The sequence below is a fragment of the Eubalaena glacialis genome, chromosome 6 (assembly GCF_028564815.1).
Source record: "Eubalaena glacialis isolate mEubGla1 chromosome 6, mEubGla1.1.hap2.+ XY, whole genome shotgun sequence".
NCBI classification, from domain to species: Eukaryota; Metazoa; Chordata; class Mammalia; order Artiodactyla; family Balaenidae; genus Eubalaena; species Eubalaena glacialis.
In genome coordinates, this window is record NC_083721.1 from 112056136 (window position 1) to 112074303 (window position 18168).

Consider the following 18168-nt stretch of genomic DNA (forward strand, 5'->3'; position numbering starts at 1 on the left):
ACAAATATGGCAAAAATTGTGAAGGTACCCCTTGATTGACCAAAGTAGGTGTCATTCCGTGCCAGAGAGGAAAAGGAAGTATGACTGCAGTATGTGCACTGCCAAAGGTCCTGTTAATTCTTTGGGGACACCAGCATATACTTGAACATTTGGCACCTGGCATGTAATAGATATTCAGTACAGTTGGTGAAAGAAAGAAGGAAAGAAAGGAAGAGGAGGAGGGAAAAAAGTAAAGAATGGGGTGGGGAGGGAAGGAGGCTGGCCATTCTGGGCTTGTGAATAATTGATTCTACAAAATAAAGAGATTCCCTGTTGTCTGGAAAGAATTCACTCTTGTCTTGATGAGGGAGAGCTCTATTCTCTTGCAGAATTTAGCCCATTGTGTCTTCCTGTTACTAATGGCTATACTGACAGCTATAGTATACCACTGAGACTTGCTTGTCAAACATTAACTGCTATGCTATGTTATTATAGATTCTTTTTCTGATAGAGTAATCATTACTACTTATGCAGAATGACAGAAGCTGCCTGATAGTATTTAATCTAATCTGAAAATACAAGAAATAGCCCAACTATGTAAGACACAGAATGAACCCAAAGGGATTTTTCTTGAAAAGTCAGGACAGGAAGGGAAACATTAAGCACATAACGAAACTCTGACAGACTGTACCTTTCGCTTTAGTTTCATGAGAATTGGAGTAGTAGGCAAACAGCCCAGCAATTTGATGGCATGCTTAAATCTTCATTTTTAAAATCAATTTTTAAAGGTTGAATACATACAAAATCATACTCATAAGACATTTTAAAATATAAAAATAATGATAAAACAAAAACTTGTGTACACACACCACACAGCTTTAAAAAATAGAACATTAAAAAAAAAAAACTTAGAAGCTCTTCCTGTATCTTATCCCCTCAACTTTCCATCACCCCATGCAAAGCAATGACTGTCCTGAATTTTATCTGTATCATTCCATGACTTTTGTTTATAGTGTTACATATTTGTATATATTCCTAAACACTAAATTCTTTGCACACATTCAAACTTTATATAAATACAATACTACTACATTTTTTTTCTACTATGACTTTTTTCCATTCAGCACTGTTTTTGAGATTCATCCATGTTGATAATATATGTGCCTATAATTCACTCATTACCATTGCTCTTTGTATGAATAGCACAACTTACATCCATTTTGTCTACTGATTGATATTTAAGCTGTTTCCAGTTTTTTGTTATTATGACACTATGATCTTTCTTGTTTACGTCTCCCGGTTCACATGTGCAAGCTTCTCTGAGACTATACCCAGGAGTGGAATTGTTGGGATATAGGGCATGCATATCTGCAACTTTGCTAGATAATAATTATTTTCTACAGCAGTTTACTAATTTGCACACCCACCAACATTGACTGAAAGTTCCCATTGCCTCATATCTTCACCAGTCATTTTTGCCACTCTTAGGAGTTAGTATTCACCAAGTTCTCTGATGTGCCCACTTATATCATACTTTTAAGTAACCACAGATGTGATTCAGTCAGTATATTAACCATGTACTTAGATCTGTGCCCACAGTTTGAAGTTAGTGCCCCATATCGAATTGAGCCACAGCCTCATTTGGACGTTTATCAAAAAGCAGGGCTTAAAATGGAGAATAACTCTGTTGTTTTCTCAATAAAGTGCTGATTGACAAATATGAGGAAAAAATCATGTTAGTGGTAGAAATGAAATATTGTATTTGGCACTGTTGGGAAATCACCCAAGTTTTGTGGGTTTCTGACTTCATAACTACAAGATATTTGGATCAAAGTATACTTACTTTAGGTGACATATGAATTCATAATCCAAGGGAAAAAGCCTCATAAAAATAACTTAACATTAAATATATCTTGCAAAAGAACCATTTAACTTGGCAAAATATTAATGAAATAAAACACATGGGTTAGATTTCCCTTATAATACACATAGGAATAAAATGTGCTCAACAAAATGTGCTTCGGCTTTTTCCAAACTAGAAACATCTGAAAATAAACTAAGAGATTTCCCGAAACCATAGCATGTTTCTGGCTTTGTCCTCCACTTAATTGAGTGTTGCTTTCATAATGAAGCACATTAGGGATGGGGGTTGTATTCAGCCTACAAACCATTCTTTATGAGGTAGTAAAGATAAAGACAATGGTACCAACATAAAAAATACTTAATTTCATGGTCTTGCCTTCTTAGCATATGTTTCATATCAGCCATACTAGTTCTTTTCTGAAATCCCCTTTAGTTAAGAAAGTTAACCATTGTTTTGTCCTGGGAAATTTAGGCAGAAATCTATTATGAAGGTTACAGATAAAGGAGCTAGGTAAGATGTTTCCCTGGCAACTGTAATTCCATTGCTTATAAAGAACAAAGTAATCTATGCTGGTAAAGCATAACTGAAGTTCAGACATTTTTCAAGGCAAATTATTGCTTTATTCTGTGTCCACCAATGTGAACTGTTGACCAATTAAAACTAAGGTTGTAGAAATAATAAAAATATCCATAAATGCAATTTTAGTATAATCTCAGTGCATGTGCAGACTAATTTTCTAAATGTGCAAAAAAATAACACATTTTAGAGATAAAACCTTAACTGTTTTAGACTTCCACTTTCAATATAGTCTAGGCAAATCTGACCAATTCATCTGATGAGAGCAATAAAATCTGGACAAAATACTTTCTTTGGTGTTTGGAAAAAAATATGTTTCAAGGCACTGAAAAGGCAAAAACATAATAAAGTATCAGTGAGCCTAGATGTGGAGGAGGATTGAAGACCAGGGAAGTGAACCTGGCTTTGGGGGCCATTTTTCCCTGATGGGCTTTGCTGACTCAAAAAGGAATCTGAAAGTCTAACAGGCAGAGAACCTGAGCATTACTTTTCACAGCTTCACAGAGAAAGGGGAATAGGCATTAGAGTCCAGGACCTATCAAGAAGGGAGGAGACTTGCAGAAACTCCTGTAGAAATTCCAAAGGGCTGCACCCTAGGGACAAGGTAAACTGGAAATAGAGGAAATAAAGTTTCAACTTATCTCAATACTTAAAATTGGATTGAGGTGATACCAGTGCTAATGCATGAGCATATTTGAATCCTCTTCTCAAGCAGAAGACATCCTTAGTTTCAAATTATTTTTATAGTCAATTTTGTAAATACAATGTCCATTCACTCACACACACATGAACACACAAACACACACACACACATACACACTCACATACACATAAATAACCAAGCATACAAGGAGACAACATATATGAATAAAAACAAGAGGGGGAAAATAACCAGGCAACAGAAATGGACTCACCAGGTCTCCAGATACTGGATTTATTAGGCACAGACTTTAAGATAATTTTGCTTACAATATTCAAGGAGGAAAAAAAGACACGACTAAAAAATTGGCAGGGAACTGGAATCCACATGTGAAAAAAAGCAAATGAAAATTTTAGAAACAAAAAAATGACTGAAATGAAAAATTTAGTGGATGGGATAGTATATTAGACACAGCTGAAGAGAGAATTAATAAGCTGAAAGATCAGAATAAAATATCCAGAATGTAGAGCAGAAAATCAAAGGATGGAAACAAGTGAAATTTAGAAAAAAAAAGTACTATAAAGAGTCTATCATACATGTAATTAAAGACCCAGAAGGAAAAGAGGGAGAGGAAATGGGGCAGGAGTAATATTTGAAGAGACAAAGGCTGAAAAATTCCAAAATGACCTCTAACCACAAATTCAAGAAACCCTAGGAATCCCAAGTGCAGGATAAATTAAAAGAGATCCACACCTAAGCACAACATAATGTCATTGTTAAAATAATAAAGTCTTGTGGCGATATACACACACATTATATATACACATATTACATAGTGTACACCTATACATATTGTATTCTCCAAGGAAGTACAAAAAGATAGTAAATGAGTATGTAATTTTGAAGCTTACTGAGGAGACAAAAGGAATAAAAAATGTTCAATCAAAACAAAAGCAAGGGGCTTCCCTGGTAGCACAGTGGTTAAGAATCTGCCTGCCAATGCAGGGGACATGGGCTCAAGCCCTGGTCCGGGAAGATCCCACATGTCACACAGCAACTAAGCCCATGCGCCACAACTACTGAGCCTGTGCTCTAGAGCCCATGAGCCACAACTATTGAGCCCACACACCACAAACACTGAAGCCCACGCGCCCAGAGCCCATGCTCTGCAACAAGAGAAGCTACCACAATGAGAAGCCTGCGCACTGCAATGAAGAGTAGCCCCCACTCACTACAACTAGAGAATGCCTGCACACAGCAACAAAGACCCAACACAGCCAAAAATAATAATAAAAATAAAAATAAACAAATTTTTAAAAAATTTTTTAAAAAATCAAGAAAGAAGAGAAAAAGAATCATAAAACAGAATAGAAAACAAATACTATAATGATAAACTTAAACCCAAATATATAAGTAATTAGATTAAATGAAAATGGTTTAAATATTCTAATTAAAACATGAAAGTAATGAGATTGAGGGGTCAAAACTATATGACGTAAAAAAGAGACATATTCAAAACATAAGGATAAAGAGAGGTTGAAATTAGGATCTAGAGCATGCGAATATTAACCAAAAGATATACTGCATAATTATATTATTGTCAAACAAAGCTGACTTTAGAAGAAAAATCATTATTACCAGTAAGGAACACTTCTTAATAATAAAAGTTTTCATCCACCAGAGATGATAACAATTCTAATTTTCTATCTAAGTATAACAGAGCCTCACAATAGTATAATTACAAAATAGACAGAACTTCAAAAGAGACAAACGGAGAAATGGACAATTCTAAAACATAGCAGAAAATTGTAACACATCTTGAAATATCTAATTTAAAAACCATATAAAAAGTAATATTATAACATTTGGAAAACTAATTTTTAAATTTGATCTAATGTACATAAACAGAACACTGAATCCAACATGCAATCAGTTTTTAGAAGACCATATGCTGAGACATAAAACAATATTCAAAACATTTTAAAGGATTGAATAGAGTGGATTCTCTGCCTAAAGTGGGGGAATAAAAAGGCAACTAGAAAATCACTAAATGTTTGGAAATTAAACAATAAACTTCTAAATAAGTCCTGGGTCAAAGAAGTCATGATGAAAATAGAAAATATTTTGAACTCAATGATGATGAAAATACAACATATCAAAGCTTAGGAATGACAGCTAAAACTATGCTTAAAAGAAAATTTAGTTTTAACGGCAAATATGAAGAAAGAAGGAAGGGTGAAGATCAATAACCTCAACTTCAAACTCAGAAAAATAGAAAAGAACAGCAAAATAAACCCATAGAAAGCAGAAGGAGGGAAGTAATAAAGATAAGAGTATAAAATCTATAAATACAATATAAAGGAAATTTTTTAGAAAACTAAAAAAATATATATGGCTAAGCTAGTCATTCCAAGGGGTGAGGGGAAAAAATGTAAACCCAATAAAATTTGTAGAAAAGAAACAATAGTGATAAAAGCAGAAGTTAATGAAACAGAAACTAAAAAGAAAAATAGGACTGACCAACGAAACTGATGCTGGTTCTTTGAAATGACTAATGGCAAAATGGGTTAAAAAAATCAGAAGGGGTTCAAATGAATAAAAAAGAAGTAAGAGGAATATAAATTGGGGGGAGATGGATAAAACTGTCCTATTTACAGATGATAAGGTTATCTACATTCAAAAGTCTCTATAGACAAACTTTTAAAACTAATAAAAGGATTCAACAAGGTTGTGGATAGAAGATTAATATACAAATTTCTTTAAGGCTCCCTTACACTAGGAATAAAATAGAAAATGTAATTAAAAAAAAGAATCACAAAAAATTATACAACAGTACCTAAGTTACAAATTACCTAGGAACAAATCCTACAAATATGTGCATGAACTTCATAAAAAAATATGTTATTGAATAACATAAAAGAGAACTTGAATTAAGTGGAAATTTTACCTTGCTCATGAATTAAATAAATCGACACTGAAAGATATCAAGGGACTTCCCTGGTGGTGCAGTGGATAAACTCTGCACTCCCAATGGAGGAGGCCTGGGTTCAATCCCTGGTTGGGGAACTAGATCCCACACACATGCAGCAACTAAAAGTTCACATGCCACAACTAAGGAGCTGGCGAGACACAACCAAGTAGCCCGCCTGCTGCAACTAAGACCCAGTGCAAATAAATAAATAAATATTAAAAAAAAGAAATCAATACTTCCGAAATAATCTATAAAATTCATTACAATCCATATAATTTTAATTACAATTCTAATCAAAATCTCAAATTGAAAAAATATTAACTGAGTCTAAAATTTATGTGGTCAGCGAGTTGTGAAGGTCAAAGAATTGCTAACACAATTTCAAAAAGAAAGCACAAAGAAGGGGTACTCTTTCTATACAATATTAAAGACATATGCAAGACATATTAAAGACATATGCAAGACATATTAAAAAGCTAAGATCATCAAAACTGTGTAGTATTGGCACAGAGGAAAACAAATAGGCCAATGGAACATAATAGGTACTCCTGAAATAAACCCAAACATATATGTAAATGTGGACTATAACAGAGCTGGTATCATAAATCAATGGGTAAAGAGCAGACTATTAGAAAAATTATATATATATATACACATATATGTATGTATATACATATATACTAATAAAACCAGATTCCTACCTCACATTATAACCAAAAAATAAATTTTGCATTAAAACCTAAATATGAAAAATACACAAGACATTAAAAGTACGAACCATAAAAGGAAAGATGAATTTTTTAAAAGCTTCTATTCTAATTTACTACTCTATTTGTAGAAATGAAGAAAGATTGGAATTACCCAAACACCCATTATTAAATAAATTATGCCATATCCATACAGTAGAATAAAATGCAGATTTAAAAAGAATGAATTGGACTTCCCTGGTGGCACAGTGGTTAATAATCCACCTGCCAATGCAGGGGACACGGGTTCGAGCCCTGGTCCTGGAAGATCCCACATGCCGTGGGGCAACTGGGCCCACGAGCCACAACTACTGAGCCTGCGTGCCACAACTACTGAAGCCCACGCTCCTAGAGCCCACGCTCCGCAACAAGAGAAGCCACCGCAATGAGAAGCCTGCACACTTCAAAGAAGAGTAGCCCCCGCTCGCCACAACTAGAGAAAGCCCACGTGCAGCAACAAAGACCCAATGCAGCCAAAAATAAATAAATTAAATAAATTTATTTTAAAATTTACAAATATTTTTAAATAAAAAAAAAAAGAACGAATAAGCTAGAGCACCAAGTTATATTGTTAAGTGATTGAAGTATTATATACCTATAGTATCTGTAGTGATGTCATCTCTTTTATTCCTGATACAGGTAATTTGTGTCTTCTCTCTGTTTCTCTGATTGGGCTGGTTAGAGTTTTTTTGGCAAAGGATATGCCTCCTTACCAGTACTAGGAAAATTAAAAAAAAAATTTTTTTTTACCAATTTAACAAGAAAATAATTATATCTCAGCCAAATGGATTTATTTGCTATATATTTCTTTGTTTCTGCATCAGAATTCTTTTCAATTACAGAATTACTGTTTTACTGATGCTTTAAAAAGGAAGCCTTTATTCATGCTTTTTTTTTTTTTTTACAGATTTACTCAACTTAAAGCTGTATTGCATCATCTTTTTTTTTTTTAATTAATTAATTAATTTATTTTTGGCTGTGTTGGGTCTTCGTTTCTGTGGGAGGGCTTTCTCTAGTTGTGGCAAGTGGGGGGCCACTCTTCATCGCGATGCGCGGGCCTCTCACTGTCGCGGCCTCTCCCGTTGCGGAGCACAGGCTCCAGACACGCAGGCTCAGTAATTGTGGCTCACGGGCCCAGTTGCTCCGCGGCATGTGGGATCTTCCCAGACCAGGGCTCGAACCCGCATCCCCTGCATTGGCAGGCAGATTCTCAACCACTGCGCCACCAGGGAAGCCCCTCATGAAATTTTTATTGAAGTCCTCCCCTGTGCCAGATAGTAGGCTAGAGCTGGAGTTTCTCAGATGAATTAAAACCTGGCCCTGCCCATAAGGGTTTGTCAGCTAGTGGGAGATAATGAGATTAATATGGTAGCCTTCTATACAAGTGCCCTGTGGAAACAAAAGACGATGAGGTCAGCTCTACTTGGCATGAGTATCTTTACAGAGAGGAAGAGGTAAGAATTATGGTGAAAGGATGAGCTGGCACTTTATAAACAGACCAGGCGTTCCAGGTAGAGGGGCTGCCAGGTACAAGGCACAGTAGCAAAAGGGAGAATGATGGCTGTATCATCGTTCCTTTTTTTAGTTGCAAGCAATGGAAGCAGTTTTGGGTTGATTAAACAGAAATGGATTTTCATTAAAAATCCATATTGGGAGCCCTCAGAATGCTGGGAGGAGTGAAGGATCATTGGAGAACAGGTGGGGAAGCCCCTTCTGCTCCTGCACTGGGAGCTGTGGGGAAACCACCTCCAGCCTGGTCCCACAGGTGCCTGTGTTAAGCCAGGACTGTGACCTTGCCACCACTCCTGCCCATGAAAGATGGATGTTTCTTTTACCAAACTCAATGACAAAGTGGGTTCTACACAGTTATCCTTCATCAGGTTGTTCACTTCTAAATTACAGTCTTGCATGGAGAGTCTGATTAAGCTTAAATTACCTTCCTTTATTTATTCAAAGTTTATTCAACAAGTCAGGTCCACACTATATGCTAGACACCAGGTTGAACTCTACAGAATCAACTGAACAAAGTTCCTACCTCCATGAGGTTTATAGTTTTGGAGGGGTGGTGAGAAAGAAGTGTCACAAAAATTTTTTAAAAAGAAAGAAGTAAATATATGTTGGAGGCAAACATATATAGTATGTCAGGTGACAGTAAGTGGTATGGACAAAAATTTAAAAATAAAACATGAACTGGGCTTCCCTGGTGGCGCAGTGGTTAAGAATCCGCCTGCCAATGCAGGGGACACGGGTTCGAGCCCTGGTCCGGGAAGATCCCACATGCCATGGAACAACAAAGCCCATGCGCTACAACTACTGAGCCCTGTGCTCTAGAGCCCGCAAGCCACAACTACTAAGCCCACGTGCCACAACTACTGAAGCCCGCGTGCCTAGAGCCCGCGCTCCGCAACAAGAGAAGCCACCGCAATGAGAAGCCCGCGCACCACAACGAGGAGTAGCCCCCACTCGCCGCAACTAGAGAAAGCCTGCACGCAGCAATGAAGACCCAACGCAGCCAAAAAATAAATAAATAAATAAAACAGGAACTGAGACATGCAAGGGAGGCAGGGAATGTCACTGTTTTATAGACAGTGGTCAAGCAAAGCACGCTAAGGTGATATGTGGGTAAACATATGAAGTCAAGGAGCCAGCCATGAGGACCTCTCGGGGTAGGGCCTTCCAGGCAGAGGAAACACAAATACAAATGCCCTCTGGTGGAAATATATCTACTGTGTCCAAGGAATAGCAAGGAACAAGAAAACTCTGTGTAGCTCCAGTGTGACTGAAGCAGAGAGAGCAAAAAGCAAGAGTGGTAGGAGATGAAGTTGAAGACAAGGAGGAAGAAGGGGGAAAAGCTATATCATACAAGGCTTTGTTGATCATCGAAAGGACTTCGGCTCTGAGTCAGGGTGAGATGGAGAGCCATTCCACTGGAGAGTATTGAACAGAAGGGAGTCAGTTTTGACTTGCATTTTCATAGGATCATCTAGATGTTAAGACTATATTTTAACAAGGCAAGAACAGAAGCCAGGGAGCTATTGCAATAATCCAAGTGAGACATTAAATAACGGTGTTTGGATCACAGTAGTAGTGGTAGTAAAGAGAGGAGAGTGAAAGGTGATAGGCTCCTGGATATATTCTGAAGGCACTGGCCTCACTACACAGGGTTGTGTGCGCGTGAGTGGTGCAGCAAGCTTGAAAGGGGGTGGGAGCCAGATTACAAAGCCCTTTGTATACCAAGTAATGGAGTTTGGATTTCATCTTCAGGCAGTGAGTTGTCACTTATTCATTTTTAAGTAAAGGAGTCATATATCATATTCTATTTGAGAAAGCTAATCTGGTGGCAGAGTTGAGAATGGAATTGAAGGGGCCATGTTGGAGGCAGGGAGATCTGCTAGGAGACTCCTGTCACCATCCAGATAAGAGAGGATGAAGAATTTAACAGACAAAAAAAAAAAAAAAAAAAAAAGAATTTAACAGAAACAAAGCTATCTAGCTATCGCAGTGGAGAGGGGGGAATGGTCATGTATTAGTTTTCTATTGCTCTATAACAAATTATCATGAACCTAGTGGTTTAAAACGGCACACATCTGTTGTTCCACATTTTCTGTGGGTCAGGAATCCAGGCATGCCTTAGGTGGGTCCTCTGCTCAAGGTTTCACAAGGCTGCAATCCAGGCGATGGCTGGGCTGTGTTCTATTGAAACTTGACTGGGGAAGAGTCCTCCTCCAAGTTCACTCAGGTTGATGGAAGAATTCATCTCCTTGTGTCTGTAGGACTGAAGGCCCTGGCTTCTTGCTGGTTCTTGGCTGGACGCTGCCCTCAGCTCCTAGAGCCCTCCCATAGCTCCTTGTCATGTAGGACCAATTACTTCATCAAGCCAGCAAGGAGAATCTGAGAGTGAGTCTGCCAGCAAGATGGAGTCCTATATAACATTAGGTAATCATGGGAGTAAGCTTCCACCATCTTTGCCGTATTCTATTTCTTAGAAGCAAGTCACAAGTTCCATTCACACTCAAGGGGAGAAAATTACACAGGGCATGAACATCAGAAAATGGATCATTGAGGGTCACCTTAATATCTGCCCACCACATATAATAAAGAATGTGGAGGACACAGAATGGACAGGACCTAGGATGTGATAGGGTCATTGTATGTGAGCCTTGTGGCTTGTGGGATCTTAGTTCCCTGACCAGGGATCGAACCCACCTGCCCCCTGCCCTCGCAGTGGAAGTGCAGAGTCCTAACCACTGGACTGCCAGGGAATTCCCACTACCACATTTTTAAAATCAAAGTATTTTTTATTTTAATGAAATAGACAATAAACCTAGCCCCAGGTCTTTATTCTCCTTTTCCTAAAACAAACGAACAAACCAAAAAAACAAACAAACTCTTGCAGTTCAAGCCATGTGTTATTTTGCTGAGCTAAAAGGAAGTTCCTGGACCTGTGTGAATTTCTGTGCTTCTAATGGACTCTTGCAAACCTGGGAGCCTGAACACAGAAATGGTATACCTGAAGCAGTGTGAGTGGTTTCAGGTAAGAAAAATTATTTATAGAAAATGAAATCATCCAGGAATTCTCAGTGTTTATATATAATTTACACATTTAAAGTTGTTTTAGAATTTATATATGTTCTGTAAAGGAAGCATCTTAGTTTGACTGTGGTTAGAGATTCTTTATTTCAAGTTTGCCAAGGGAGTGTGGGAAGGGGTGGAAGTTGTGCAGAAACAGGGGAGGGGGGAGAGCAATACTCTGTGAAACTAATTACCCAAAGGAATTTATGAAAATTGTACACGGATGGATGGATTCCATGATTAGGTTTATTAAGGTCAAACAGTACGTGACTAGGATCCACCAAACAAGTTTAGGTGGTTAAAGTGGAAATATTTGGGGAAGTTAACATATAGTTGTTTAAATTAAAGAATTAATTTGGAATGTCCCAGTTTCAAGTACACTGAATGACTACACTCCTTGTAGGCCTTTCCTGTCTCTACCTGTTGCCTGTGGGAGCCTGTGGTTGTCACTGAAGAGGCCCGTTTGACAGAGGTGGTTCCTGATGAGTCTCCTAGTCTACTTCCTTTGCAAGGGGCTGCCCTGTGGGGACCCAGGAGAGCCCATCCACAAACCTGTCTTCAGCTGATTCTGTCCGGTAAAACTTTTTCAAAGGCAAATGGCAGAAAACCCAACCTAAAATCACTTAAGCTACAAAGGCTTACAGTGAAGGGTGGATCTTGCCAATATCAGAAGCAGCTGGTTTAAGAGGCTTAAACAAAGTCACAAGATTTGCTTTTTGGTGGCAAGAGCAACCAGACCTTGTATCTCATCATCAAGTCTAGCAGGAAAGACTCTGTCCCCCCAAAGCCAAACATTCATCTTTATCTTGACTCTCATTGGGCTGGAAGGGGTCACACACCTCCCCTAAATTAATCACTATGGTTAGGAGAATCCAATCCTCTGATTGGCTAAGATCCAACCTGTTTATGTAAATCAACTCTATCTAAAGGACATCATTTCCAAGGAAAATTTGGGTATAGTTTTTACCAGAAGTAGGATGAGTGGATGTTGGGCGGTAAACACAGAAGCAAAGTCCTCTTCACCCCATGAGAATGCCTTTTAACTGAGCCAGCAATTTATTTATATGGTAGCGTGATTGCCAATGACATGGAAATATTGATATTTGTGCAATTTGTACAGTTGTACACCTTACATCTTATTCTCCCCACCACACTACCCCACCACACTCACATACTTCATTTGACTGAAAGCTCTAAGTTAGAAGAGGCTCAGAAATATTCTATTGCTTTGTGTGTAGGCAAAACCTCAGATCAATAAGTGTAGAAAGCCCATGTCATGCACATAAGGGGAGAGAAGTGCCTCCAGATACAACAATCCACTGGGTACCACCAATTAATTTATGCATTAGAGGTTTGAAGAGCACTCTCCTTAAAGGAGAGAGAGAGAGAGATGTAAGGATATGTAGGACTGCTTGTAAGGGATCCTCAGTGTATTAGGCCTGAGAAGAGGAGTTCCATATTTGGATGGTAAGAGGAAGTGAATTAGCAATTTGGATGGGCACAAGAAGGGACAGTGCTGGCTTGGAAAGATCTCTAGTGCTACTAAGTGCTTCATTCAGTTGTTCAGGATTTCACTAGCAATACTAATATAGTTAGATTGTTTGCTCATTGAGACTAGTTATTTTCCTTCTCTTGTGGTATTTTTCTTCTATCATATTTGGCTTAAATACTATCTCATTCCACTACATTCCTCCCCCCATCCCTCCCCAGACCTTTTCACTGATGCCTGCCTGATAAAAGGCCCCATATCTGATATTAACCTAAAACTTCCTTGATTCCTTAGAGTGAGCTATTCATTAACAGCACCTAAATTACTGGTTGTTAGGCAAATCTTCTAATTCTTTTCAATCTACGGATCTGCTCCGAGAGGCTTCTGTAAATCTACTGCAGAAATAAGCGAAGCTTTGTGCCAGTTGTTAGCACTAAGCAGAAGTTTGAAAGAGGGAGGAGAAGTTACTCATTTGCTCGATTCAGCATGGTGAGTCCAGGGGAGGGAATCAAGTGCACCTCAGGCTTGACAAGCAGCTCAGGAAAACACGGCTGCTGCCTGCCGACAGGACAGAACCAGGCAGGGGCGACTGGGCTGCTTCTGAGCATGGTCGTGGGTTCCTGCCGAATTGCTCTAAAGATCAAGCATTTTGCCATCTATTTCCTATGATGGCCAGAGTTTCCTGTGCTAAGAGGTATGGCTGTCTTCTTTCCTGTCCTTTTGTTCAGCAAAAACAAAAGCTAATTAAAGTAAATGTCAGAAGCGGTACTGGGGCAAGGAGTGGGCTTCCGGACTGGGGCAGAGAAACTTCCAGCGGCTGTGGCTGATTATGCAGATAAAGTGCATTTGGGAGCTGTGTCTAGCCATGTATGTATGCTTTTCAGTTATTATGATAAAAAAAAAAGCAACCTCTCTGTGGGTTATTAAAACATGTCTCTAGGCCTCTGGAGCAGAAAACTGTGCTTCTAGATTCACAGAATGTGCATTTTTGTTTTACTCCATGATAGTCTAGGCTCATTTCTATTTCATACTTTTGTTTACCTCAAGAAACATTTTGCAACCAGCAAAGAAACTGGTTCTGCCTATGAGTTTCAAAGAAAATTCAGTGGCATCATTACAGTCACTGGGTAGGACAGTCACCATTATTGTTTGTTGTTGCTGTCATTTTTTTCCCTTGATGTTTCAGATACCTTACAAATCATAACTGAATCTAGCCACTTTTTTGTTTTTCAAATACATATTTAAATTGCTATAGTACTCAACTGCTGAATTCCATGACATTTACATATGTTTTCAACTTAAAGACTAGAAAAAAAATACTTAGGGCATTATTTGAATTGGTCATGCAGTTGTTTAATATATGAAATTTAAATGTAAATAAAGATACATTTAACATTGAATTTTCCTTGTAATTTGCAACTCTGGGTATGTTCTCTGGAAAAACAAACCCAGAAAATTGGAATTAAAATTTTTTTGGTGAGATCTGTATCAATTCCAGAGCAAATGTGTCTTGTGAAGTCAAAATTCACAAATGAAAATTGATACACCTTGAAATCATTATCACAGATCACAAATTCTTGGTTTAGAAAGTTTGTTAGATGTTTCCTTCATTCCTGATGAAATGTTTCCTATCTATTTGTGTTCTCATAAGTTGCAATATATTTTCAAAATTAAGTAGATTTTTTTGAGCTCTTGCCTAAACAGGTCACCAAACCTATTTTTTGTATGCGCTTATGACAACAAGGCTGCTACAAACTTAGGCTGTATGAGTTCTAGCAAAAACACCAAGGGTTGAGTCCTTTAGCATCATTTGGAATAACCCAGCCTCAAAGGCTTTCAGTAGAAGTGAAGTGTAGCAACATGTCACAGCAGAGGGAGCCGAGAGACGCCCAGGGAACAATAGACATCTTGTGGGAAGGGCTGAAATGTATGCGGCCCATTCCCATGGGAACGCCTGTAGTACTTTCACACTGTGTGAAAAAGATGCTCCTTGAAAAGGATCTTTAATCCTTTCTTTCAAGGGAAAATCTGAGAACTTTATTGAAAGTTTCTAGAACCCAAATGGGTCTAAGTTAGTCACTGGGCATTTTAAACACAGGTGAATAAAATGAGAATTTTTTGATGCACAGTAGTGTTGTCCAAAGCATAATGTAAGTAAATATTGCTATTCTAGAATTATCTGAAGTGAAGAAACCAGAGAATATCCTAACCTGGAGTTGGAAGCTAGAGGCTCATTTCTTCAGAATAATTTGGCTTCCTGAGATAGTTATGTTTATTGAAATCCCCCCCAAAGTGGTATCCCAGTAGCTGGGTGATTAAGTCCTCTGGTTCAAGTGTGTTTTCATTTAGCAGAATCTACTGATGCATAATAGAGTAAACCAGCAATGTCTTATTAGCACCCATTCAGCGTAGGTCACCTTGAAAAGTCATAAAGAACTTTTCCCTCTGGTGCCCTGGAGGGAATAATACCCCCCTCCTTCCTAATAAACATGGGAGTGAGCGCGACACTTAAGTAGAAAGCTCAAGTATTTGGATTACCTGGCCACAAAAAGTCTGAGATACATTGTATTTCAGTCCATATCCGCTCTGTGAAAAAATTCACTGTTACTGTTTGGCCATGGTGGGGACAACATCACAGTAAAGCTGTCTCTCCAAGAGAACAAGGTAAGTTTGCCAAGAAATCAACAGGGACACATACAAGACAGTGCATGAACTACCCAGATTTAAGGTTGGGGGAGAGTACAACTAGGATATAAATATGACACAAATGGAAAAGACCTAGGCATCTTTAACATTGTGAATTCAATGTCAGGTAGCAGTACAGTCATCGTTAGCATTTACAAGGTATGGCATGGGGACATGTAAACAGGAGAATGACCTACAAGAATAATGCTATTATTAAGGATATGATTGCTGTCACTCTTCGTGTGGTTGCTATATGCCAGATCTGTGTGAAATGCTTTACATAATCTCTTTAAACCTCCCAACAACCCACATCACCATCCTCAGGTGTAAATAAGGAACCTGAGGCTCAGGGAGGTTGATTAATCTGCCCATGTTTATACTGCAGGTAACGGCATAGCTGAGCCCAGATGTGCCCAGGTCCCCCCCCACACTTACCACTCTGCTCTTCTTACTGGGTCCCCATACTCTGTCCAATTCTGGACCCTAAGCTCATTTAAAAATGAAAGAAAATTGAATAAAAACTAGTGATAAGTACCGTGAATAATGAATAGAGGAGGAAGAAGAGGGAAGACTAAAGAAATATAGTCTATTCCATTAAAAGGGAATAGAATACAGCTACTGTATCAGAAAATTATCAGTGAGAGAATACACCTTCTCACGGATGACTAGGTTCTCTATTTTTATAAAGTAAACTCCTTAAGGAGACAGTCCTCCACGTGTGCATGGCGTAAAAACAGACTGACCACCAAGTGTTTAGGAAGATTTAAGAGGTTATTCTCCTGAAGCATATGACCTGGTTCAGTGGCAGGTGTGTGGCCACCCTGAGCACACACCTTTATAGGGTAGCACCCCTGGGGAGACACCTGCAGTGTTCACATCTTGGTGATCATGCAGATGAATTTATCTGCAGCACAGCTTTTTGTGCACTTTGTCAGCAGATAGGTGACTCCATGGGACGAGCAGACCTACTATAGGAACAGACAAGCTATGGGTAGAGAATAATATAGTTTAAAACATGTTGTAAAAATGTGTCACTAACTTTTGAAACAGTAAGGAAGGGTTTCGGTAACTTTTTCTCCTCTGCAGTATCAATAGATGAAGCAGATAAACATTTTCTCTGAGTATTGCTGCAATATTTAAAGTACCAATCTAAGTCTGATTCAAGAACCTCCCAGCAAATAAAGTGGGAAAAAACAGGGTATGCGTCTTTGTTGAGTAAGTTTGTTGTTTATTAGCAACTTCCTGCATCCTGCAACTTTCAACAATGTTGATCTAGAGGCAGAGCAAGAGGATGACTTCTTTAGGAGCTGTGACTCTTCCTGGACAAACTCTCAGTGTTTCAGACTCTGTATGTGAAATCTCGAGGGGGAGGGAAGTGTTCATTAAGCTGCAATTCTCCTCCCTTCCGGGGAGGTGAGGAGGGTGGATGTTAAGAAATGGCTCCCAATAGCCGTCCCATTCACCTGCTTGAGTGCCTATTGAAACCGTGTTATCTGCGTGGCTTTTTTTTTTTTTCCCCTCCATTCTTTTCAGGGAAAGTATAGATTTTCATGAACACAGGCAGTTTTGTTTTCGCTGTTAAAAACAACTCCACTTTACTGGAGCAGGCTTTCTGTTTCACCCCAGGAAACAGAGCGTTTCACTCAGAGGTAGCTCTCCACTGGGTGAGGCGCAGCCTGTCACCTGACCAGCTCCAGAGCTGCCAGTGGCATCGGGCTGCATTCCTAGAATTCTTGAACCCGGCACCGCAATGAACAACTTCAGGTTCACTGAGCTGAGTAGATTCCACTCCCTGTGCCCTTGGAGTCCGCTGCCCGAGTCTCCCACCCAGTCTCAAAATAGACTGCTGAGTAGCAGCAAGTGCGCCTTTGAGGAGTAGCACGCAGGTAAAGCGCGTTTGCGGGGGACAGCTGGGACTCCCCGAAATGTGTTGCGCATGGTTCAGAATCATTTCTCTTTTTGGGGCGTCTGTTTCTCCATACAGAAACCCGACTTGTCAGTCAACATCTGCTTAAAAAATGTAGACTGAATAATGAGAACCTGGGCGTCAGATTAGGGTCTCTTAAAGATTAGGGAAGGAAATTAGGAGGGCCAAAGTTGGGGATGAAAAGGAATTTTATAAGCCAGTTTTTGTAACACAGAAAGTAGAAGATTTGGAGGCTGACCTACTTGGATGTGAATCTTGGCTCTGTGTATAACCTGGGGCATGATGTTTAACCTCACCAGTCCTGTTTCCTCTTCGGTAATCATATCTACCTGCAGGGTTGATGGGAGAATTGAGAAGAAAGTGCCTAGTGAAGAACTTGGTACATAGGAAGTGTCCTAGTGTGTGTACATACATGTGCGTGTGTGTGTACAGTGGGTGCATATGTACACCTACATATAGGCCACAGGACCATGACATTCATAAGAGTAGGAAGTTTCTCAGAAGATGAGGTAAAATTTGATCTGCCTCTAACCTTCTGGGCTGTTGCAAAGAGAACAGCAAGAGAAGCCAGACACCTGAGCAAAACATTGACCAGAGCTGCTGAGAAATAAATGACATGCCCTGTTGATTCTTATCCAGGAAAGGGCGGACTGGATAAGGATGCAGGGTGCTCTTTACATGAGGACGGATGGAAGGGAGGCAGCTCAATAATTACCATG

The 18168-nt window shown here is 39.1% G+C and overlaps 1 protein-coding gene across 9 annotated transcripts in view; it reads left to right on the top strand.

Moving 5' to 3' along the window:
• Positions 1 to 13195: 13195 nt before the first annotated feature.
• The window catches only part of VEPH1 (ventricular zone expressed PH domain containing 1), a 222043-nt gene continuing 217070 nt past the window's right edge, over positions 13196 to 18168 (top strand). For 2 of the 9 annotated variants that reach the window (XM_061194529.1, XM_061194537.1), the window contains exon 1: positions 13345 to 13531. The gene's annotated coding sequence lies outside the window, so the exon portion shown is untranslated. The other 7 variants (XM_061194530.1, XM_061194535.1, XM_061194533.1 and 4 more) reach the window with 7 other exon arrangements.